Source organism: Tachypleus tridentatus, chromosome 1, assembly GCF_004210375.1.
Source record: "Tachypleus tridentatus isolate NWPU-2018 chromosome 1, ASM421037v1, whole genome shotgun sequence".
In the NCBI taxonomy this organism is placed as follows: Eukaryota; Metazoa; Arthropoda; class Merostomata; order Xiphosura; family Limulidae; genus Tachypleus; species Tachypleus tridentatus.
This window is the reverse complement of record NC_134825.1, coordinates 161,669,036-161,696,109: the sequence shown is the minus strand read 5'-3', so window position 1 is coordinate 161,696,109 and position 27,074 is coordinate 161,669,036. Positions and strand designations below refer to the sequence as shown.

The 27,074-nt window shown below is 35.0% G+C and overlaps 1 protein-coding gene across 1 annotated transcript in view; it reads right to left on the bottom strand.

The window, feature by feature from the left end:
* Positions 1 to 26,108, bottom strand: part of LOC143229278 (sodium/calcium exchanger 3-like) — a 113,754-nt gene extending 87,646 nt beyond the window's left edge. The window contains exon 1 of the mRNA XM_076461404.1: positions 25,637 to 26,108. The gene's annotated coding sequence lies outside the window, so the exon portion shown is untranslated. The remainder of the gene's footprint in view (positions 1 to 25,636) is intronic.
* Positions 26,109 to 27,074: the final 966 nt, after the last annotated feature.

Below are 27,074 nucleotides of genomic sequence, written 5' to 3'. Positions count from 1 at the left end.
GAAATATAGAACAACAACACCGTGCCATTCTCTGTCTAACCTTAATTTCGTTGACAACAGTATCCACTTCATCATGGAAATATAGAACAACAACACCCTGCCGTTCCTTGATAAACCTTAATTTCGTTGACAACAGTATCCACTTTACCATGGAAATATAGAACAACAACTCCGTGCCGTTCCTTGACAATCCTTAATTTCGTTGACAACAGTATCCACTTCACCATGGAAATATAGAGCAACAACACCGTGCCGTTCTCTATTAAACCTAATTACGTTGACAACAGTATCCACTTCACCATGAAAATATAGAACTACACCCTGCCGTTCTCTGTCAAACTTTAATTCCGTTGACAACAGTATCCACTTCACCATGGAAATATAGAACAACAACACCTTGCCATTCTCTGTCTAACCTTAATTCCGTTGACAACAGTATCCACTTCATCATGGAAATATAGAACAACAACACCGTGCCATTCTCTGTCTAACCTTAATTCCGTTGAAAACAGTATCCACTTCATCATGGAAATATAGAACAACAAGACCGTGCCATTCCTTCACAAACCTTAATTCCGTTGACAACAGTATCCACTTCACCATGGAAATATAGAGCAATAGCACCGTGCTGTTTCTTGACAAACCTTACTTCCGTTGACAGCAGTATCCACTTCACCATGGAAATATAGAACAACAACACCGTGCCGTTCCTTCACAAACCTTACTTCCGTTGACAACAGTATCCACTTCACCATGAAAATATGGAACAACAACACCGTGCCGTTCCTTCACAAACCTTACTTCCGTTGACAGCAGTATCCACTTCACCATGAAAAATATGGAACAACAACACCGTGCCGTTCCTTCACAAACCTTACTTCCGTTGACAGCAGTATCCACTTCACCATGAAAATATGGAACAACAACACCGTGCCGTTCCTTCACAAACCTTACTTCCGTTGACAGCAGTATCCACTTCACCATGAAAATATGGAACAACAACACCGTGCCGTTCCTTCACAAACCTTACTTCCGTTGACAGCAGTATCCACTTCACCATGAAAATATGGAACAACAACACCGTGCCGTTCCTTCACAAACCTTACTTCCGTTGACAGCAGTATCCACTTCACCATGAAAATATGGAACAACAACACCGTGCCGTTCCTTGACAAACTTTACTTCCGTTGACAGCAGTATCCACTTCACCATGAAAATATGGAACAACAACACCGTGCCGTTCCTTCACAAACCTTACTTCCGTTGACAGCAGTATCCACTTCACCATGAAAATATGGAACAACAACACCGTGCCGTTCCTTCACAAACCTTACTTCCGTTGACAGCAGTATCCACTTCACCATGAAAATATGGAACAACAACACCGTGCCGTTCCTTCACAAACCTTACTTCCGTTGACAGCAGTATCCACTTCACCATGAAAATATGGAACAACAACACCGTGCCGTTCCTTCACAAACCTTACTTCCGTTGACAGCAGTATCCACTTCACCATGAAAATATGGAACAACAACACCGTGCCGTTCCTTCACAAACCTTACTTCCGTTGACAGCAGTATCCACTTCACCATGAAAATATGGAACAACAACACCGTGCCGTTCCTTGACAAACTTTACTTCCGTTGACAGCAGTATCCACTTCACCATGAAAATATGGAACAACAACACCGTGCCGTTCCTTGACAAACCTTACTTCCATTCACAAGAGTATCCACTTCACCATGGAAATATAAAACAACAACACCGTGCCTTTCTTTGTCAATTTAATCAGCACACAGAATGACAAATTCATACAATCACATACATGGAACCAACTCATGTTAGATATACTTACATTTCCAGTGTTGTCCTCAAGTATTATTAATGCTTGAACATCAGAACTGAAAATAACCGCGACAACAGAACTTGGACATTCCAGACTGTTTTAAACAGAACAAATATCCTTTTGGTTTATAACCAATAGTTTAAAAAATCTAAAAATATCAAGACGAAAAGACAAGCCCAACTCTGTTTACAATATCCAAGTGAGAAAATCAGCTTGGTAGCCAAAATGTTCAATATTGAAGTGGATTGAAAATCTTACAGAACACATAGATATTTCATTATTGGAACTAAACAAAGAACACCTGACAAAAAACACAGAAACGTCATTTATGAAATATCATTTTCTTGAAAACATAGAATCACTGTGCGTGTGTGTATGTGTGTGTGTTTCTTATTATAAGCCACATCAGACTATCTGCTGAATCTATTGATGGGAATCGATCTCCTGATTTTTGAGTTGTAAATCCATAGAACCACTATACCAGTTGAAGACACCAACATTGCAGAAATTAGAAGATACTTTGGAACAAGAACAAATTAACATAAAAATTGGTGAAAGTACAGAAGTCTGTCTTTGCAGAACATGCATTGTTAATAGGACATAAAATGTAACGAGACAATTACAGTTTCATCCATTCAAATAAATTTTGAAAACAAGAAAAGTAAAAGAATATTTATACATCAATATGATGCAACCATCGCTTGACAAAAATTCAGGTGTGTAAATCAGCAGCTTGTGGCTAACACTGGTCAAATCATCACTCGTTCCATTAACCACGTCACTAGCCAATCACTTCATGTCCACTTCAAATCTTCCGGATGCCAAAGAAACCACTGCAGTGTTAAAAATTAACATCTTGACTAATATGAATTCAGCTCAAGTAAATCATCCTTACGTTATCTGGTATCATCACGAACAAGATGAAGAGGATTTCCTACTTCTGAACATCACAGGTTAATTACCTAAACACCTACCAAAGAAGATTGTGATAGCTGACTGGAAATTGAAAGAAGGAAGTCTTTCGAAATGTCGTTTCTACCTGAGCAGCATCTATACATAAGTGGTCCAAGATTTTCTTCTTGGAAATTATTCTGAACAAGACAACTTGTATCCTACTTCAACACTCTATGTTCTTACACACCAGTACGTGTCTCATTGTATTAGGATTGTCATAGATTCCAGAGTGGTCCATTTCACAAACGATTTATCTAACAAAGATGCTTTCAGGCTTAAGAAAATCTAGTGTTTGGGGTACCTCATCATGACACTACAAGAATATTTCATCACCAAAATTGACCGTTTAAGTATCATAGGATTGTACCAAAAATAATAGTTGTATTTATATTTTGCATTTATGACAAACCTAATAAAGTTATTTGCCGCCAGAGGATGGTGAGGAAATCAGAAACACCTAACCATCCGCTATCCACGCTAAGGACTTGACTGTCGTTCTTATAACGCACACATAGTTTGCCAAGATCCAGCTTGTGCCCACCAAAAATAAATAAGAAACTCAGTTTATCGATCCATTTAGCACTTGTTACTGAATTAGATCGGTTGCAAAGAATTCTGTGCCTTAACAGTAAACCTGTATAAGGAAACGTTAAAAGAAAAAAGAACTTCAGTGTATACTGAATCTCGTATATTATCACGTGATTAGTTTATGCAGTCTAACCACGAAGCTTCTGCATTTATAATAAGCTAAATATTAATAAATTACCACATTGATTAGTATAATTTGAACTATGCATACTCTATTATTAAATTAATAAATCACCGTAAATTGCCATGATAATTTATATGCCGCCACCTTCATGCTATATTACTAAAATAGAGAATAAAGGTAATGTCTTTTATTCGGTTCTATTAAAAATTAACAGTTAACATCTGTCAAACAAATTTGGAACAATTAACAAATGTCAGTACACTATTTTTATACATGCACACTTGTTAACACATATATCTATCTTTAGTTTAGGTAGAAAACAGAAATATTGTTCATAACAAGTGAACATATTTTCTTACAGAGCAATGCACGCATGCGCTGAATAGAATATTATTTATAGGACCTTTTCCTATGCTCTTTATCCTGTTTACAGCATCAAACACTAGAAATGTGCCCATTTCTTTTATGTTAGTCCGTGAAACCTCCATGAAAATAGAAATTACAATCGAAGATAACTTGGAACACGTATATTAAAACCTCAGTAAAACGCCATGTGTTCAATAAATTAAAATACAGAATTTTGTTGTATGGAAAAGTATTGGTTTTCTCTCTCAAAAGTGCTTATATGTTGATATCTTATTTTACGTTTTCTGCATTTGTTTTCATTATTGAAAAGTGGGTGGGATTCACTTTTTTTCTATACAAATAATCATACCTAGAGATTTTCTCAGCTGTTTATAAAGGTGTTTTTTTTTCAAACCTGGGTTTCTGTTCAATAAGCAAGTGTCAAAAACTGAAAAGAGTGTCAAAACTTATAAATAATACGTGTTTGACATCTAACGCACGTATTACTCGTAAACGACTCCGCCATCTAAGGTATTCTGCTCTCTGAAGAGATGCCTGTCGTCAATTTTCTTTAATATTAATAATACTAGATTCACGAATTAATTATGAACTGAAAATGATATATTAGAAAATTGTAAGCATTTATTTGTTTAGGTTATCTGAATGGAAAGTAGTTTACGACAAATTTGGGAGAACTCAAATGCCTTTGTTGATTTTGGAATCTAATTTATGTGATGGCAAATTTTAGAATTTGGTTCAACATGTCTTTCGTCTTTTTTTCAATCGTTTTTAACATTTATTCCATGAGACTTAAATTCTTTTATGTTTTGGCGAATCACGTTTAAAAACGTCTATAACTGTATGGGGCTTCCTTTGTTTTTTTAATTTCGCGCAAAGCTGCACGAGGGCTATCTGCACTAACTGTCCCTAATTTAGAAGTATGAGACTGGTGGGAAAGGCAGCTAGTCATCACCACCTACCACCAACTACTCTTTTACCAACGAATAATGTGATTAACCGTCACATTATAACGCCTCCACGGCTGAAAAGGTGAGTATGTTTGGTGCGACGGGGATTCGAACCCGCAAATTACGAGTCGAACGCCTTAACCAGAAATTAAAGTAACGGTCAATTTACTGATTGTGCACTTATAACAACGATAGCAAATGTCCATTTTGGCCCCTCTACATCTTAATGAAACTGTTGTATTTTACAATTGTTCAGTATGTTTCTGGCCATCTTGTGTTTTGGTTTGATTTGTTTCGAATATTTTCGCAAAGCTACGCGAGGGCTACTTCCACTAGCACCCCTAATTTTAAAATGATAAACCATAAGGACGATAGCTAGTCAACAGCATCTTCCATCATCTTTTGGTTTTCTCTAACTGAACAATGAAATTTGATTGTCACTCTTATAACACACACATTGCAGCCAGTGATGTTTTCACGACAAGGAGACATGAGTCATGGACTCTCCGATCTACAGTCCAGCACGCTAACTACCTGATCATGCCCAGCCTCCACCAATATATCCAAACAGTGAATCGACATTACGAAACTAACCTCTTATATTTCTATAAAGACAAACACGACTTATTTATAAGTTGAGTTATTGCTACGTTTATTCTACTTTTATAATACGGAAGCTACACTGTACGTATTAACAAGGATCGATTATACGAGTAGTGATGACGGAATATGAAAGCAACAAGATGGAAATATACGTTGATTATTTGTTGAATGCGGATAGCGTGAACAAAGATGAGTTATCTTAAACACAAATCTATACCTATACATTGTGTGATTCGTTTTAAAAACAGCATTGTACTGAACTTGTTTGCTCATTTCCAATAAAATACAGGGTTACACATTGAGCTATCCGTGCTCTGACCACCACGGGAATCAAAACTCAGTTTCTATCATTGTAAGTCCGCTGTGCCTCTGGCGGGCTATACCTAGCTCAACTTGAACCTGATAAAGAAACGTTTCACATACAGGCACAAAAAAGCAAGAAAAATATCGGAAAGCATAAAGATGGGATATACGAAGCACATGTAAAAAGTGTAAAGTCAGAGATATATTTGACCTTTGAAAACTCTCATCGCACTGGATATGGTAGCTATGGTGTTGTTCGCATATCATTATAAACAGTTCTTACATGTTTTTAAAACTTTTCATCTTGCTCATTTCTCTTAATTTCTTATTCGTGTCACTTAACTCGAGTGTATCACTCTCTGGAACTCAAACCCAATTTATTTCTTAAATGTGTTTTGGTAATGAGATTTTTTGAGTTGATTAATCAATCACTTGTTTACCTGTACTCAATCTATTTTATTATTTAGCACTTTCCTTGTTCCCTTGATAATAAATACGAAACATTCCAGGCTTAGTGTGTTTCTTTAATCATATCTAACTGTGATATCACGTAAAGCATATTTTAAAGTTTCATCCTTGTAATCCACGTCTTGTTCTTTAAAAGAAAGAAGGAAAGATACGAGTACCTTTTGACTGTTCGATTTTTAATGTTCACAAACAAGAAAATGTTAAATTATATCGATAAACTGTCTATAGTTCTGTACAAAAGTTTAATTAATTGTACAGGTTTTAGAAAACACAGTCATGGTAGCTCTCTTGTCTATTACGTAGAATTTAACAAGCTGTTGGTAAGAGCGACACTTTATAACCTTATCTTCGGTTACCTTGATAAATAATTTACCCCTGAAGTTGCTTCTAGAACACCATATATAGTTATATCTGTGGTCACTGACTTTTCCTAACAAATAATTATGTATATTATTACCTTAGCGGCGGCTGATATTGCTGACTAGCTACCTTTCTCTGGTCTATTAGTGCAAAAGTACCAATTGTTAGATCAGACAAGCTCCTGTGTGACTCTATACAAATATTCAAATTAAAAACAAAATATTTTGAAATGTTACAAAGAGAACGTCCACTTTGAGAAAACATGTATTTTTATATACTGTTCCGGCATGGCCAGGTGGTTAAGGCTCTCGACTCGTAATCTGAGGATCGCGGGCTCGAATCCCCGTCAAACATAACATGCTTGACCTTTCAGCTGTGAGGGCGTTATAATGTGGCGGTCACTCCCACTGTTCGTTGGTAGAAGAGTAGCTCAAGAGTTGGCGGTGGGTAGTGATGACTAGCTGCCTTTCCTCTATTCTTACACTGCTAAATGAGGGACGGCTAGCACGGATAGACCTCGCGTAGCTTCGCGCGACATTCAAAATAAACAAACAAACTTTATATATTTTCAACTATTTACCTTTAAATAAAATCCGCTGTCGGATCGTTAATGTATATATAAATGTATACCACCATAGTTTCGTTTCGAGTTTGCTTACTTATAAAGTACCTTTTATTATAATTACAGCTTTTACAGTAAGTAAGTTTAGTCTATAGAAGTGGTATAATGTTCCCATTACAGTACTGAAAATGATGGCGCTTGTAATCAAAACGTCATATCCGTTCGGAAACCAATTTTACTTACTGTAAAAGCTGTAAATTGTAATAACAATATATTCCATCATACTTGGAGGTGTTATAAACGGGAAAAAGCCCAGAGAAATGTTTCATAACGTTGAATGGAGAACCTTAACTTGGCACTAGTGGCTAACCTTGCCGATCTATGTATCAGACATAAGGATCTGAGCTACGCTGCTATTCAACATCGCTGCACTGTTTCAACAGTGGCTGCATTATAAGAGTGACAGTCAATCACGTTATTCGCTTTTAGAAGATGGCTAGCTGTCGTCCTCTGGTCAATAGTTCAAAATTAGAGACGGTACACCTGATCTTTAGACTGCTAATCTCAACCTGTACCTGAAATGCTGTTCAGAGTTCAAACACCAAGCCTAAATTTGAAAATGATATTCCATTACAAGATAAGGAGCATTCTGCTTGTTTGTTTTCCCAAGAATAACTTCACATTTTTCTGAAATCTTCTGATTATATTCTAGGGCTTCCAAGCTATCTGTCTGCCAACGAAACCTTTAAAGAACACGTTATTAAGGCTTCGTTAACATGTAAATAGAAGAAAATACATGTAGATTAACGGAAAGTATTGATAAGGTTGGTTTTCTTGTTGTTTTTTTTTTTGGGGGGTAAGGTAAATGCAATGATTATAAAATAGAGAGGATAAATTTCATCTTGTTAACTGCTTACGGTATTTATAATAAAATTATTCTGTAAATATTATAATCAGACTTTAAAAGGAATTGGGAATATTTTTTACTCAATGACTATTTACTTTGTAGCTATTTTTATCACTACAGAATTTTTAGGGTTAACTTTAATGTGACTACAAAGCTCGTTTATTACACATTTATAAGTTAACCAAGCTCATAATACCGTGTGAAACTGTTCAATATCCGTCAATTTTAACAAAATCTGCTATTGCGGGTGCCATTTCTGAATACAAGTTAAATAATTCGAGGACTGATTATTTATTTATTTCTAAAGTAAAATTTTCGGGTTCAACAAGAATAATAAAAAGACACCTTGTGACTTTCAAAACTTATAATGCACGACTCTCTATAACACCATATTTTAGAGGCAGACATAAGAAAAATGGTTAAATTTTGTAAAATCTGACTGTTTGCTGATATTAATACAAAAACTCGTAGTCAATTTTATATATAGTCAAAAGTACCACGTGTATATATATATATATTAATTATTTATTCAGAAACTTCTGGTCCAACGATGTGTTCCAGTCTCTAGTGATCCTTATCCATTTATAATGAGATGCGACCTCTATACTTCCTCCAATGTCCATTTCTCTTCCTCTAACTGCCACCTCTTCCTACTTTTGTCTTTCGTCTTGTCTTCTTTCGTTTGATTACCACCACTTCATAGCAAACTGTTCGTTCGATCACCGATATTTCTTGTTCAATCACGTTTTTCTTCTCACAACCAGTGGGCTCAGCACATAGCCCGATGTGGTGGCTTTGCTGTAAGAAAACACACGCACACTCGCACAACCAAGTTATGTAGTCTGTCAGACTAATTTATCACTAAAACTAGCTAAACATTTTCTTAATAGATTAAGCATTTTACTAAATAGAAAAGTTTCAAAATCTTCTAATTTTTTATGTTTTTTATTGATTTAAACTCATGACTGTTCAGCTAAGCATTTTCATTTCCTTATGTTTCTGTGAAACGCATTTCGGACAGTTATTAAGTTTGTTCTAGAAGAACGGTATATAAATTGAAAAATCTATAATAAGCAGTTGAAACATCAACTTTGGATATTTATTTTGAAACGTGTTTGTGTTTTTCTTATAGCAGAGCCATGTTTGGCTATCTGCTGTGTCCACCGAGAAGAATAGAGAGAGATGGGCATACATTTATTCAGAATATTTTCGATACAACTTAACTAAAACTATCTTGTTTATTTTTTTCTTTTGGTTATCTGATTACGCAGATACCCGAGTAAAAACAGTTTTACAGACAGTAGACTTAAAGTGGTATTTAATCCTGTTTACTGGCTTCCAGTTAAGCTATTTGCTTTCGCACAAAACAAGAAAATTCCTTAGGGATTTCTTACAGGCGGCCGCCGTAAAACTAGACAAAGCACTTGTTGAGTTCTAACATAACAGTAGCCCCAGAATTCTTCCAAGCGACTCGTTGCAGGTATTTTATTACTCTAAACACAGTACGATTTATTTCAACCTATTCTTTACTTTGTTGTTGTTGTTCGAAAACATGGTTAAGCTTTTCGAACCTTGGAGAGTTATATATTACGCTTTCAATCAAAATTCTGGGTTTTGAACAATACATGAATTGGTGAGTATTGCAAGACGTCTGTGAAGTCTACAAGTCCTCTTTCTTCTGTGTATGTTTTGATTTTTTAGACAATGGAGCTGAAATTCTTATTTGTAGAATTTCTATTAACTTCTATGCTGTCACCGTAATATTTTGTTATTATTTTTCCTTCCTTTCGTCTTAACTAAACTTACTGACATTTTGTTCATTTTCAACAGAACGTTTTTTCTTCATTTAAATAAATTATTTATCATTGCAAAAGCTGTAAAACATTAGCATGCTCTTTTAAACGGTATTTCTTTCAGTGAATTGAATCTAACATGTTTCAGTCGTGTTCTCTTTGCAGAGATGTATTGAATGACATTTAATTGTAGGCAAACCATGGTTTTAATTATTACGTTAAGTGTGTATTGATTAAAATAATCATTACCCAGAATTAAACCAAACACTTTTATTTTATTTAAAACCACAGAATTTGAATGTTTATTTATTTTTCTTCTCGGTCTTCTTGCAAAAGAATATGGTCATCATGTTTCACATGGCACCAGTCCATCCGCTGGGTCAGAGTTTTAATTCCTTTTGAGTAGGTTATAAGGGTGTAGGACGCTCACAGATGGCACCATATTGTATTAAGTACTGAAAAAACTCACAATATTTTATACTGTAATTATAAGCTGAAGTTTCTGTCCAGCAGTACTTGGCTAATCTACTGACGTCCAGTACTTTTGTTACCTGAATGTATAATACATCTAATACTCTCGTTATCTCATTGTATTCTGTAGTGCTTTTATAACCTATCGATATGTTATTTTAACCTGTCTGTTAACATATGGGACTTTTTAACTTGTATATCTATAAGTACCTTGTGTCTTCATATAACCTATCTGGCTACCGATCTTCAGGCGTATCTATCACTTGAGTATCTGATAATAACAGACGTCTTGATTGTATACCTGTATGTTAAAATATGGTGCTTTTTTTGTCTCTCTGTCCGCAAGCATCAGGACCTTCATTACTTGCTTTTCTAGTAATATCTGATGTTTTTGTTACCTATCTCACAGATAAAAACAGAATGACTTTATCACATGTTTGTCTGTTAAGATCTAGTATTTTTATCACCAACATGTTCACTAAGATATGATATCGTCTTTGGCTGACAGCAGTTTATATTTATTGTTTTTATAACTTGCCTGTTCTTGACATATGGTACTATTATAAGCCCTCTATCGAATAACTTCTAATGCCTTTATTGAACAATCTGTCTTCTAACGTCTGTATTTCTACCAACGTTTGAATTCTGGTGACTAACAGTCTTCTGAGATCTGGTGCCTTTATCTCCTGGTTGTTTGTTAACATATGAAGTCTACTGTCTTTATTATTTGTCTTTATACTAATATTGGTACCTTTATTTCATGTTATCTTAATGACATCTGGAGCTTGTATTATATGACTATCTGCCAATAGGTGTTGACTTAATTAATTACCTGTTGCTAACATCTAATGACTTTGTTCGTAAAGTAGAGAAAATTTTGTTTACATATTTTAATAATTACAGAGAAAAAACCTCCCAATAAGTTCATTATAAACATTATCATGATAAAACTTTCATACATCAAGAATAAAATCATTGGCAAATATTTTCGATATATCCTTAAGGTGGGCCCGGCATGGCCAAGCGTGTTAAGGCGTTCAACTCGTAATATCCGAGGGTCGCGGGTTCGAATCCCGGTCGCACCAAACATACTCGCCCTCCAAGCCGAGGGGACGTTATAATGTGACAGTCAATCCCACTATTCGTTGGTAAAAGAGTAACCCAAGAGTTGACGGTGGGTGGTAATACTAGCTGCCTTCTGTCTAGTCTTACACTGCTAAATTAGGGACGGCTAGCGCAGATAGCCCTCGAGTAGCTTTGCGCAAAATTCAAAAACAAATCCTTAAGGTATACAGTTATTACTGTAAAACATTAATGGCTGTTATCCTGCTGCCAGCCAGCAAGCCTGCCCTGATTCAAATATTCATTTATTTGTTAAGTAAGCAAGTGAGAAAGCATATACACATGTATATATGTGTATGAAATACTCAGTATAACACTGATTTTGTAGAAGGGTAGTTAACATTATCTTGAAAGAAACAGAGAAAATAAAGTATTTTGCTTTTTTAATTAGATCTCCGAAGCACGTTGTTAAACATAGTTCAACGGTCTGTCCAAATTGTCTCTGGTTAACTTCCATTATACAATTAGGGTATCACTAAATTTGACAGATGGCTCTTTGCATTTTCTTCAGCAGAAAATTTCCCCACTCTTCTGTGTGTAAGCGCTAAAATACGAAGTTCGATTTCCTAAATTGGGCAAAGCGTAGATAGTTTATTATGTAACTTTGCGCTAAAACAAATAAACAAACTCTCCAGGAACGTCAAATGTAAATACAATAACATATGCCTTGTTATTGGATTGTATCGTAGCTTATAGCAGAAACAGTAAAAACGTGTAACTGGTATCAACCTTTCTGCTTCCATCTAATTAGTTAGGGACGGCTAACTCATATAGCTTTATGAGATTATCTGAAACAAACAGACAAATAATCCCTGCACTTTACTCTTCAATGGATTTTCCAAATTATCTCCAACTACGATAACCACTAATACAAGTCTTCAAACTAAATATTTATCTAGAAAGCTTTCAGTAGCAGTAAACAACCTACACAATGCGTAACGTAAGTTTAATAAAATAATAGTCGTAAAAAAAGTTTATATCATAAATATTTATTGGTTCTTACGTTAGCGAATTTAATTAATACACTTTAAATGTGAGCATGTGTCCCCGGACACACACTTTCATATAGTAAAACAAAATATCATGATGTGTACCTGCTCTAAAAACATATACATATATGAATCTTGTTCTGTATATTAATACCCTTTATTTGAGAGTATATGATACCAGAAACATTCTTTCCTATACAAAACATAAAATATCATAATGTGTAGCTATTCTACAAATATATAGTATATGAATCTGGTTTTGTATACACACACACACACATATATATATATATATATATACATATATATACACACACATGATTCACCGGGTAATTAGGAAACATTGTTCTAGAATCTATTCTACCTATTTGTTTGTAACGAATTTCGCGCAAAGCTACACGAGGGCTATCTGTGCTAGCCGTCCATAAATTAACACATTTACCATTGTAGCATTAGAAGGAAGGCAACTAGTCATCACCACCCACCGCCAATGTTTGAGCTACTCTTTTACCAATGAATAGTGGAATTGGTCGTAACGTTATAATGCCCCAACGGCTGAAAGTGCAAGCATGTTGGGTGTAACGGGGATTCGAATCCGCGACCCTCAGAATGCAAATCAAGCATCCTGACCACCTGGCCATGCTAGGGTATTCTACATATAAACACAACGTTACTTTTGTATGCAGCTCTTTATAACAAGATTTATATTATGATGACGATTTTCACCTTTACCGAAATCGTGAATGAGAGTCCATAGCTGAACAGATCACAGTACGTTACCTATCTGTTTCACAGAACTTCAGACATCAGATGTGCTTGCTCCACAATAGCCATCAGTAATGTCAGTACTGCGAGTCAGCTAAAGCTGTTACTACATGGTCTCTTGTTCATTAATTCTGTTCTGAGTTAAGCACAAAGCTACACAATGGGCTATCTGTGCTTGTTCATTAATGAGCGGCGGATCCGTTTGTTTGAACAGCAGAGAGATAATGACAGGAGCAATATGTAGAAGGATCTAGATCCTGGCTTAGCGACATTCATCTCTTACCTGTACATAATTCATATATAATGATCATAAGCATAAAATTATCTTTAAAAGTTTGACACAAATTCGTTGTATACAGAACATCAATGAAAGAAGAAAAAAGGAAAGATATTTACTGTTTTTTTAGGTCACTATGGCTCCTACTTTATCAAACAAACATATTTACTGTTTTTGTAGGTTGCCATGGTTATAGACTTTAGACGTACCACACAGTCCTTTAAAATTAGAAATTCGCTAAAGGAAGTAAAATGTACGTCAAGGTCGTCTCTTATAAAACACTTTAAGTTATTAAAAATCATCAACAGAGTCAAACGCACAACCAAAACTGAAACCGCAGCATTCATTCTTCAGGGACTAGCTAGAAATTAACATTACAGAAAAAAATAAACTAGCGTTAACAGCCAAAGTGTTTAGCTGACAATTTAATGTAATTTAATTATTACAGTATGTAACAAAATTTTTACTTGTTCTTGTTCCTGGACATAAAGTGTTATTTCCCAATTGCTTATGCCTAAAGTAAATGCAAAAGACCTATTTTTCTCTTCAAACTTTGCTTTTGTGACCTGGGAACGTATAACGAAAACATGATGGGAGACTATATTTGGAGATTGATACGTGAAAGTGATTTACATGACAGCTGCAAATCTTGAAAAACTATTCACGTCTAAACATTTTTGTATAACTTTAGTATAAATACATGTAAATCTTGATCATATGTTGTTTTATTCAGACCTTATATGTAAATGAAAATGTGCAAATTTGCCCGTTTTTACATATAAAATAGGTTGATTTATAAATTTCATTATCCGGGTCACAGAAGCAAAGTTTGAAGGGAATAATGGCCATTTTCTGTATTTTACAACATAACCAATTAAGAAATAACACATACTATCCAGGAACAAAACTTGTGTTACACAGTGTTATAGGTTTAGTTTTCTCAGTATCTGGTTACTATATTTCTAGTTTGTTCATTATATAATGTTGTTTTATTAATGCATATTTGTTTTGATATTTTGATCTAGTTGACAGAATTTTCATCAGAATTTGTCTTTAGTTAGAAAAATCTGTTAAATAACTTTTGCGAAATTCTTACACCTGATTGTCATAGAAGCTCTAACCTTGGGCCAGTTTATTTTAATAAAATTAATCCTTTTGGAGTAAGTACAGATATAAGAGAAATTTGTGGGATCTTTAGATTGTTCATACAATATTACTTATAAAATATTGACGTCAGAACAGAATTTCTTAACAGCAACTAATGGAACAAAAGCTAACGCTCACACAATTACAATTAAACATATAAAAGCTACGTACTGCAAAGTCCGAATCTGAAGCCGTACAAATATCAAAATGCGTCTTCAAGAAATTATTCATCGTGAATAAAGGTCTAGAGCTTGATTCTAAGCAGGCCAATCGATATCTCTACAAGACACCGTGTCAGACTTCTTGTACAACGCTACGTGGCGTATCCGACCGGCTACAAAATAATAATGACGTTCACGCTCCTGGTCCGCCATTCGTTATCAAACTAGATCAAATAAGTTATGCCAGGCTACACTAGGAGTCTGAGACAATAACCTCTTTCTTTCCACCTCCTGCTGCTTTGTTGTTCATCACATGGCTAAAATGTGAGCAACAAAGGAAGTGTTCTGAGGGTTATCCGTCGCAGCTTTTTTACTCAGAATGGTAACAGTTACAGAGTTTTCGGTGTGTTAATCTGACTTCTTTACCAGGTTCGTCCGTTCCGTAGTTCCGGATACATAGTAAGGCAATGACGTTGCAGTGGGGACATTATTTTCAAACACGTGAGGGACACACATTACATCGTATTACGTCATTCTACGTTTATCCCTATCGCTTACAACATCAATATAAAAGTGTGTGTGTGTTTCTTTATAGCAAAGCCACATTGCACTACCTGCTGTACACTGAGGGGAATAAAACCCTTTGATTGTAGCGTTGCAAATCCGTAGACTTACCGCTGTCTCGGGTGGTAGAGGGCAAATAACTGTTCAAAGAAACTTAGTAAAAATGATCATTTCTAATAGTTAGTTAGTTGGATTATTTAAAACATTACAATTATGTTTGTTTAAAGTGTTTTATACCATTAATATATATTACTAGTTGTACTTCTGAAAGTGTTGAGTTTTAAGAGTGAATAAAGCCAAAACTAACAAAAACAGATATTTTTATTTCTTACGTTTGAAGTTCATATGTCAAGGCCTGGTATGGCCAGGTGGGTTAAAGCGTTCGACTCGTCACCTGAGGGTCGCGGGTCCGAATCCCCGTCGCACCCAACATGCTCGCCCTTTCAGCCGTGGGGGCGTTATAATGAAACGGCCAATACCACTATTCGTTGTTAAAAGAGTAGCCCAAGAGTTGGCGGTGGGTGGTGATGACTAGCTGCCTTCCTTCTAGTCTTACACTGCTAAATTCGGGACGGCTAGCGCAGATAGCCCTCGTGTAGCTTTGCGCGAAATTCTAATAAACCAAACCAAATCTTCGGTAATGAGACTTGTGAGTGTTTTTTTCTTTAACTTGTGATAGCTGTAACAGAAAGGCGCTACTCCAGAGATCTTCTGTTCTTAATGTACTTTGGGAAAACCATTGAAATTGGCACTGGAACTGGTTGCCTAGCTAATTAATGGTTGGCATAAAACTAGTTAATATAGATTACCGCTCACTTCTCTCTCTCTTTGTCTCTAACGTGTGGTTTTTGTCAAGATAACAAAACTGATAAATACAGTTAAAGCTCTCTCTTTCTTCTAATCTGTTGCGTGTTTTCTTTTTTTATGAGGTGTTTCTTTTCACTTTATATTCTTATAAAACTTAACAACCAGAACTGGTTAACACAGGTTAAAGATGCGTCTCTCTTTCGTTTATTCCTGGTATGTGTTTTGTCTTTTGCTTTTACAGCTATACCACCATCTTTAATTTAAATTTGTTATTTGTAATTAAGCACAAAGCCACACAATGGGCTATCTGTGCTCTGCCCACCTCGGATATCGAAACGCGAATTCTAGTGTTTTCAGTCCGCAGACATACTGCTGCGCCACTGAAGGGGGGAGGGTGGCTACACTTTGAAGAATTTGATCACAACTAAACCAGTTAATATAAATATCACCCCTAAAATATCAAAATGTTCTAAATTACCAACGTTTCTGTATTATGTCTGCTCGCTGCTGTATTACATCTCAAATTAATAACAATAAGGAATGCACATTAAATTAAAAATAATGACAATCATTTTTTAACTTCAGAGTAATAAGAATTATAATTTTATTAAACTTAAGAAAATTGAAAATAATTTTTTTAAGCTGACAATAACGAGAGCTATAATTTTCCATTATTCCATTATTTATTTCAGGCTAATTGTTTTGATTAGGTACTAACTGAAATTTCTGGGTTTTTTGGAATAAATATTCAATTTCAATTATTTTAGTAAAATTTAACTGATTTCAGCGTAAGTCCTGTACTACTTGACAATAACCCATTTTAATTGTTTTTCTACGAAAAGTTAATTCTTGCTAGCGTTACATATACTGTACTGAGCAAAAGTGTTAGGACAAGTGTAATATTTGGTCATTCTTTCCACTTTATGAGACTAATTCTTCCACGTCATTACACAATGTAAATTTCAACATTATTCGCTGATTCTTGTTCACAACTGAATGAACCAGAATGAGAACACTTATTATTCTTTAGAATTACCGTATACTTGTAGTAAGGTTATGTCATAATGGTTCTGCTTGAACAAACATACTGATCGAATTTAGGGTCTGAAATAAATGTTACGTACCTCATGTAGTGTCTTAACTACACAGAAAGAAGGCAGCAGGCACCTAACATATGGCACTGGTATGTGTTAGAAATAAATTATTTTAATAGCACGACACACATAAACGTTGATAAAAGCAGCATTAAACACTATATATTAAGTTCTGTTGTCATGCCACAGTAAAACATTGTTGAGAATTATATATATATATATACACAGTTTACATATAAAATTAATAGCCGTAGACTTCAACGCTTACTAACTTAGTATTTTCTTTTACTCTATTTCAGTGGCACAGCTATAAACTTCGGTGCTTCTGACGCTAAAGTCCGGAGTTCAATTTCTCACGTTGAACGCAACGTAGATAACCAACTGTGTACTTTTTGCTTAACAATAAACAAATTAATCTTATAAATAAACGACCTTATAATTACCAACTCGTCAGGAACGTGCTATCAAAACACAAATCACAAAGCTTCAAATGATTTAAATAATAAACTATAATCGAATCTGTAGCCTAACTTTGACGCTACGGCTTGTGTTTTAGCAGAACGCCCCTAAAGAAGCTGTAAAGTGAAACGTTGAGTGCCCAGTTAAAAAAAACAAACACACGCAACGATTTCATGTTATAAGCTCGTTTTTTCCAGTATTAAAATATCTTCTATACACAATATGCGCTATAGAAATTAGATAAATGAACTAATATGTTACTTAGAATGCTGTCACAAACAAGCATCCACTCTTCCAGTCTTTATGTTAAATAGGCCCGGCATGGCCAAGCGCGTTAAGGCGTGCGACTGGTAATCTGAGGGCCGCGGGTTCGCATCCCCGTCGCGCCAAACATGCTCGCCCTTTCAGCCGTGGGGGCGTTATAAAGTTACAGTCAATCCCACTATTCGTTGGTGAAAGAGTAGCCCAAGAGTTGGCGGTGGGTGGTGATGACTAGCTGCCTTCCCTCCAGTCTTACACTGCTAAATTAGGGACGGTTAGCACAGATAGCCCTCGAGTAGCTTTGTGCGAAATTCAAAAACAAACTTTATGTTAAATAATGATTGTACTAGCGTTGAAAATTAACATTTTATTAATCACTTGTACGCACTGTTTCTAAAACAGAAGAGTCAAAATTATACTTTTACAAGAAACTCTAACTGCATCAGACCTCAGTTTGTACATGTATACTGAATAAACTAATAATGTAAGAATTTTAAGTGTTATTTAAGGTTAATACAACAACATTCACGTCGAGTTATGACACAAACAATATAATTACATAAAATATTATCACTAGGAGATTATGTGTCCTGTATTCTCCATTAGTTGTAATTCTGTACAGACATTTGTTGCACCTCGGCGTAAGTACGACCCCATTTAGGTGAAAACTACACGTTTGCACAGTACAGCAATACGTTTGTGCTGAAACTATTTGGCGGTTGACGTATTAGAACTGGCTTTTCTCCGTCGGTAATAATGTAATTAAACTATTTCATAAACGTAAAACAGACGCGAACACTCCTTACTGTAGCTCATACGAAATCTTGATAGCAAATACGGCATAATTACGTATCCTTAACATTTCCATAAGTCTTAATAACGAGACTGCACTGAGCTTTACTTCCGGTTCTTGTTGTCATTATTAGCACGAGGCTTCAGGAATGTCCAGAACTTAGTTCGTTCTCTAGAGATTTCAGATTAGACTTGATATTAAATAACGTTAATTGATTATTTTGTTTCGTTGTTAAGCACAAATATGCATATTGGCCACATGTGTTCTGCTCATCGCGGGTATTTAAGCGCAATTTTTTAACGTTGTATTCCTTTCAACTTACCGACGAATTGCTGAGTTGATAGGGTGAGAGGGAGGGGCAGCTCGATCGATATTTCTATAGTTACTCGTTATTAGTTTGTAACTTGATAGCTAATACAATAAAGCAGGTACCATGAACAAATGACTTGTGTTACACTGGCGTTACAACAACTTATTGAGGAACATTTTCAATTAGTAATTCGATAAAGAGGTGGGTTCGCTTACCCTTATGTTAAACTCGTACAGGCAATTTTCGAACGAGGCTTATACTGGTTGATTAATAATGTAAGGTAAATACATTTTAATCTGACAGCAATGTAATCAATGAGGCAGTAAAAATGCATCTTTAATATTACACTGGTATGGCTAACGAAGTAATTTTAATGCATTATCAATATTACGCCAGTGTAGTTAATGAAAAAAAATGAACGCACCACAACACAATGTTAGTGGATGAAGGAATATCGTTCCGTTATTAATACCAGGCGACCCTGAACAATGAAACATGATGTTTGTTTGAGCATGTTTGGTGAGGGGGATTCGAACCTGTGATCCACATACTGCGAGTCGAACGCCCTCTATAATCACCAGACCCGAAACATTATAATGCGTCTTTACTAATATGCTAGTGTTGGTAATACAGCAACACAGATTATATTATGCCGTATTCGTATTTCAAGGGCTTAATGTTTTTCTGTGTGACTTATATTTGTTCTAGTTAATTTGTAGAATAACATTCATATCAAATACCGTAAGTCGATTAGCAACAAAAGAACAGGAAGTAGGCCTACAACGGACTAACTACGAGGAGCTGACACTTTAAACTGTTTTAACGAGAGATCGTTAAGTAAGTTACAGTGTCGTGAAAAAGTCCATCTAAAACGAATATAATGGATGACCGAATCTTCTAACCATAGCCTACACCCAGCATAGCCAGGTGGTTAAGGCACACCACTCTTAATCTGAGGGGCGTGGGTTCGAATCCTCGTCACACCAAACATGCTCGCCCCTTCAGTCGTGGAGCCATTATAATGTCAATCCCACTATTCGTTGGTAAAAGAGTAACCCAAGAGTTGGCGGTGGGCGGTGATGAATAGCTGATTTTCCTCTAGTCTTACACTGCTAAATTAGGGACGGTTAGCACAGATAGCTCTCGAGTAGCTTTGCGCGAAATTTAAAACAAACAAAACTGTAACCTACAGTTCAAAGTTTTAAATCTGTTTCCACAAATTTTTTATTGTTTTACCTTCTGACAACAATGGTACTTCCATGACAACGGAAAAATTAGAAAGTCGCATTTTATACAGCATAAAGAAGAAAAAAGCATAGCAGTTCCAATAGATAAAAAACAACATACAAACAAAAGAAGACGTTTATGAGTTAACTCAAGCATTTCTTGTCAAGCATCAGTTTTACTAATGCACAGTTCTATCTCCAGTGTAGGGTAAAGATGACTTGTTTACAGGTCACTTATGTGCTGAGTCGTATAAAGTAAATTTTAGTAACTTTTGCTTTGTCGTCAGCTTTACCTCGATTCGAAAATATCTAACAAAAAACAATCAGTGAATTTCATGTTGCTAAAGGTTTTGCATATCCTGCTGGATTTTATTCGACACAAATATTACGTATTCTTTTTTTGTTTGTTTGTTTTGGAATTTCGCACAAAGCTACTCGAGGGCTATCTGTGCTAGCCGTCCCTAATTTAGCAGTGTAAGACTAGAGGGAAGGCAGCTAGTCATCACCACCCACTGCCAACTCTTGGGCTACTCTTTTACCAACGAATAGTGGGATTGACCGTCACATTATAACGCCCCCACGGCTGGGAGGGCGAGCATGTTTGGCGCGACGCGGATGCGAACCCGCGACCCTCGGATTACGAGTCGCACGCACGCCATTACGTATCCTATAAATGAAAACAAAGTTATTTCCATTATTCACAAACACACATTGCGTAATAAAACACAATAGAAAATGTTCAATAATGTTGTAGTTTATTGTACACAACAAATATGAATGTATCATCGTTTCAACTATTTCCACATGAGATAAATTGTTGGTATTATTAGTGTCCCAATCGACATCTTAAAATTCATCGGTTCACCAAATAACATTCATTTGTGAACACATAGTAAATACATAAGAGTGAGGCCTAACATAGTGACTTTCACACACTCATTATATTATGAATAGAAACGTTTCGTGTAACAATGAGCCCAATTTAGTGACTTTCAATAAAATCACGATATTATATTGAACAGCTTATTCCTCCAGTATTATGTTCTTCCTTAACAAGACAGTTATAACTGAATTATACAAAATGCCGAATAATTTCGATTTTTCTTTTACTCTGTGCATTTATGGAGTTTTTATTTTAACTTTTGTAGCTAGAAATATCAGTCGACAACCAAACAAAGATGTATTTTCATCTTTTATTGTTTTAAGACCGTTTGTTCTTTAACACAAAGCAGCACGATTGTCTTTATATGATGTGGTAACGACAGGGAATTAACCCTGAATGTTTCCGTTATATACCCTCAACCTTATCGCTAAGCTACGCTGTCGGTGGGCTTATTTCAGGTTTTAGTCCTTGATACGTTTAAAACTTATTTCAGGTTTTAGTCTTTGATGCATTTAAAACTTATTTCAGGTTTTAGTCCTTGATGCATTTAAAACTTATTTCAGATTTTAGTTCTTGATACATTTAAAACTTATTCAGAAAAATAAAGTCATAAATATAAAATACAGCTGGATTAGACTGTGACTAAAAACTGTGAGACATTAAAATAAAAATGTTGGCCGTAAAGAATAGTGATAATTATTATCAGAAAGTATTTTTAAAATTTTGTTTATCTGTTTTATTGTTAAACGCAAATCTACACAATGGGCTATTTGTGCTCCGCTCACCACGGGTATCAAAACCTGAATTCAGAGTAATGGTATAAAATATCTATCATAGATTTTAGCGGCTCATCGCGAAATTTGGTATAACCGTTGTAGCTACATAAATCGATTTCATTATTAGGCACAACAACGAATATCAAAGAATTAGGTTTTCATAATAAATTAGTCTAATAATTACTTTAAACATAAATGTTGATACCCAGTCACGACATTGATTACTTTAAAATTATTTATTTGTTATTAACCACAAAGCTACACAATGGACTATTTGTGCTCTAATCATCACGGGTGTCTAAACACGAATGTTAACGTTATGAGCCCTCAGACATCCTGCTGAGCCAGCAAGCTGCAGCATAAATCACATTATTGTTAGGTTAGATGTAAATGAAATAACAAGAAACATGGCCGAAGTAAATTATTTTACTTAGAAACATTAATAGAAAGTAATAATTCCCCACTTTTTTGGATGAATCCGAATTTGTAGAGCATCTACAAAGATTTATGGACTTATGTACGCTTTTCAGTTTTCATCTTACCCCTAGCGGAGCTAAAAGCAAATACAATTATATTGTCGTTAATACGTTTTCTCTCATAGCACAGTAAATAGTAGTGGGAGGAAACAGCGACTCCAAACACTTATCAGATACATCATTATTGAGTGGAGTACCTCTGATGTCTGTTTCCTGGTTCCAAACTCAAATTGTTATACCCATCCGGAACAACATAATAAACTACCATCATACATTGTAACACAAGTGTAACTTAGTTAAAAATTAACAGTGACATTTCTTAACTGCACAAGATGTTCCAAACGCAGCTCAACACTTTATATTTATACTTGATGTTGTTTTTATGATTTTAAGCACTGTTTAATGTTTACTAAGTTAGACCTAATTTAGCAAATTTATGATAAGTTCTAAACAGAAGCTAGTATCAAATAGTGTGTGCGTGTGTGTGTGTGTTTTTATAGCAAAGCTACATCAAGCTATCTGCTGAGTTTACTGAGAGGAATCGAGCCCCAGATTTTAGCACTGTAAATCTGTAGACTTACCGCTGTATCAGCGGGGTACAATATCAAATAGAAAAAGGATATATTACTTTCCTTATGTGAAGGTTATAACAGCGCAACAAGAATAATTAGTATTGAATATCAAGTACTAAAGTAAAACAGATTTCATCTACCTGACACGAGGCCCCTCAGTGACTCGGCAATAAGTCTGTGGACTTATAATTAAATAATAGGATTTCGATACCCGCAATAGGCAGTGCACAAATAACCCATCAATCAAGTAAAATGGATTTCATTAAACTGAGATGTCGCGATGGGGCAGTGGCAAGTCTGAGAGCATATAACGTTAAAATTTTGGTTTCGATGCCCGTGATAGAAGCAAACACTAATGTGAACCTTTATGTGAAGCTTGAAGAAACTTGTTGGCAGACGAATGAAGACATGATCATGAATGTACGTGTTATAAAACTTAACTTGATAAGCACATTCTAAGTTTCATTCTTCGAGACGTACGTGTTATGAAACTTAACTTGATAAGCACATTCTAAGTTTCATTATTCGAGACGTACGTATTATAAAACTTAACTTGATAAGCACATTCTAAGTTTCATTATTCGAGACGTACGTATTATAAAACTTAACTTGATAAGCACATTCTAAGTTTCATTATTCGAGACGTACGTATTATAAAACTTAACTTGATAAGCACATTCTAAGTTTCATTATTCGAGACGTACGTATTATAAAACATAACTTGATAAGCACATTCTAAGTTTCATTATTCGAGACGTACGTATTATAAAACTTAACTTGATAAGCACATTCTAAGTTTCATTATTCGAGACGTACGTATTATAAAACTTAACTTGATAAGCACATTCTAAGTTTCATTATTCGAGACGTACGTATTATAAAACTTAACTTGATAAACACATTCTAAGTTTCATTATTCGAGACGTACGTATTATAAAACTTAACTTGATAAGCACATTCTAAGTTTCATTATTCGAGACGTACGTATTATAAAACTTAACTTGATAAGCACATTCTAAGTTTCATTATTCAAGACGTACGTATTATAAAACTTAACTTGATAAGCACATTCTAAGTTTCATTATTCGAGACGTACGTATTATGAAACTTAACTTGATAAGCACATTCTAAGTTTCATTATTCGAGACGTACGTATTATAAAACTTAACTTGATAAGCACATTCTAAGTTTCATTATTCGAGACGTACGTATTATAAAACTTAACTTGATAAACACATTCTAAGTTTCATTATTCGAGACGTACGTATTATGAAACTTAACTTGATAAACACATTCTAAGTTTCATTATTCGAGACGTACGTATTATGAAACTTAACTTGATAAGCACATTCTAAGTTTCATTATTCGAGACAGATATCATCTTTCTAGACCTTCACGTGTTTTACATGATCAAGATTTATCAAAAAATGTGATTTCTTAGAATTCGCACAGCAAATTGTTAAAGAATAATTTTATTTTCTCTAAATTCATCCTCACACTTTATAAAATTATTTTGTTTCCTTCGAACCATGGCTTGTGGGACCTGAAACATTGTTTGCTCCCCTGTAAATAAGCTATAGTTATATTTAAAGAATAAGTAAAACTAATGTTACCACTTCATTATTGCATATGTTTCGACAAACAAATATTCAACTAAATGTGTTTTTTCATATCATACACATACAGTACAGCTCACAAATTACGACTAGTCATGATAGTGTATTATGTACTTGAAATATATTTATTAGCTTTCTAACACAATTCCTGTATTAGAAGAATAAATAATTATGTAACTAAAATTATTGCGAGACATGATGAGGCGTTTTGTTTTACTTCTTAGCACTTAATGGTTATACTTTGCCAAATTATACGTTGTACACCATAAGACTTCACGAGATAAGGTAGGTAAAAAAGTAGCTTGTAGTCTTAGGAGGTGTGATTACAGTCTTATTTATTTTATATTCCTCTCAATGGAAATGTCTAACGGAGTAACTAAGAATGTTATAAACTGAACTAGTGTTAGTTACCTCGTTATGGTGTTTTATTTATCTAGATCATTTTTATGAATTTCGGGATCGTCTTATCTAGTTTTTTAAACAATAGTTTCAAATATTTTTATGGTGTATATTTATATTTGCGACAATTTTCTTATATTATTAATTTTACTTATAATCAAGTGGGAATTTAACTCGTATTTTGACAGATTGTTTAAATCATACACAAAGTTATACTGTGTACAAGCACTTGTTCTGTCATTTTAAATACTGTATTCATACCAGTATAATATCTCGAAATAAACATCCGGGTAAAACTGAAACCTAAATTACTCTTGAGCCTGACTTGTGTTTTTCAACCTACAAAACACCCATGTAAACAAGCACGTGCGCACATTGGATACGCGTTCTATACAATAACGTTGCCTATAAATTTCAAACGGATTCTAAACAATAACACAGTCTTTCACAGCAAGACAATGCACATTCCAAAAATATTTCTTTTGTCATAAGGCATTGTCTTCTGGGATAAACACCTAAATGAGCAAAGTTGGACACCAAACTGAGCATGCATTCATGTATGTTATGAAGATGAATAACATTCATTTATTTGTGTAAATGTAAAATAAAATCGAACATATATATGACAGAAATTATGACTTTACTTACTTTCACTACACTGGAGAATGGTTTTCCTTCAAAATTCAAGCAGTCGCTCAGATATGACGTCAATGTCTGATTTCCTTCTTGGAGGTTTGTCTTAATGAGAAAGTCCGATGGACTTCTGGTTAATTGAAGTGATGAAATCACCAGGATAATCCAGCTTGACCTGAGTTTCTAGTTGAATCAAGCAGTCATACCCTGGTTTGCATTGTACCTCGTCACAATCCGGCGCGAGTTACGTATAGCACATGTTGCACGAGTTAGTAAAGTGCACACACCCTTTGTGACAAGTTCGTTATCAGTCACTTCATCTGAACACTTTTAGTAGTTAGCAGAAAACACACTGCTCTGTGGTAAAAATAAGATAATTAAATGACGTTGTTTGTTTGTTTTTCTCAGAAGAATAGAGAGAAGGATAAATCACCCTTGCGCTCGTGGAAACAGCGTATACACCCAATGCCACTATCCTATTGATCTCGAAACTGCTAGGTTGCATGGAATAGGGAAAGAGCATCGCATGGGATGACGGGAAGTCGTACTCGGATAAAAGTAGAGAACATGAATTTCTATGTAACAAAGTGTGCCAATGGCGGGTATTTAGAGATTTCGTAGCGAAAAGACGTGAGTTTAGTCTAAGAACTAAATTGAGATTCTGTGGCTGTAGAAAGTAGTTATTCACAGTTAACCAAATTTCTAAACTTAAAGCAGCTGACGTATCTGTCTTTTTTCGTCATTTTTCCTTCTGTATTTTCCAACCTCTATCTTGTAAACTGACGAAGTAATATTTTTTAAAAGCTTCAAATAAATGTAACAAATAATGTTTTAATGTATCTCAAGCCGGCTGATATGAGTATTAAAACTTTTATTAAAATAAATTCATTTTTAATAAGAGTTTTAATATCCATACCAGCCGTCTTGAGATACATTTTTACTTCAAGTGGGTTTCTCGTCATCACGAAATAAATGTTTCATTCCATCTTTTATGAGTTTTTTAACAACTTGAATACTTTCAGATTAGACACGGAGAAACATGAGAAACCTGTTAAACGGATGTTTGTGTATTTAGCAAATTTTTGTTCTTTGTGATTCAATATAACAACACTGCATTTTATAGTTGTATCACATAAAATGCTCCCCACTGTGGACTTACAACATTAAAACCTGGGTTTCGATACCCGTGGTGGGCAGAGCACAAAAATAACCCATATATAGCTTTGTGCTTAATTAAAAACAAACAAATATATACTTATGTTGGTCGAGCGTCAGTAATCCAGTGGTTAGAATAATGGATTATTGGCTTGGGGTGCCATGTTCACGTTTCACTAGCACCTAAAAATAAAACCACACACCTCACTTTGAAGCTGCGATACATATGAGTAGCAGCGGATCTCACTATTTAGTCTCATAAGACTAAATCAAGAGTTGTTCGTGGATTCTGTTGACT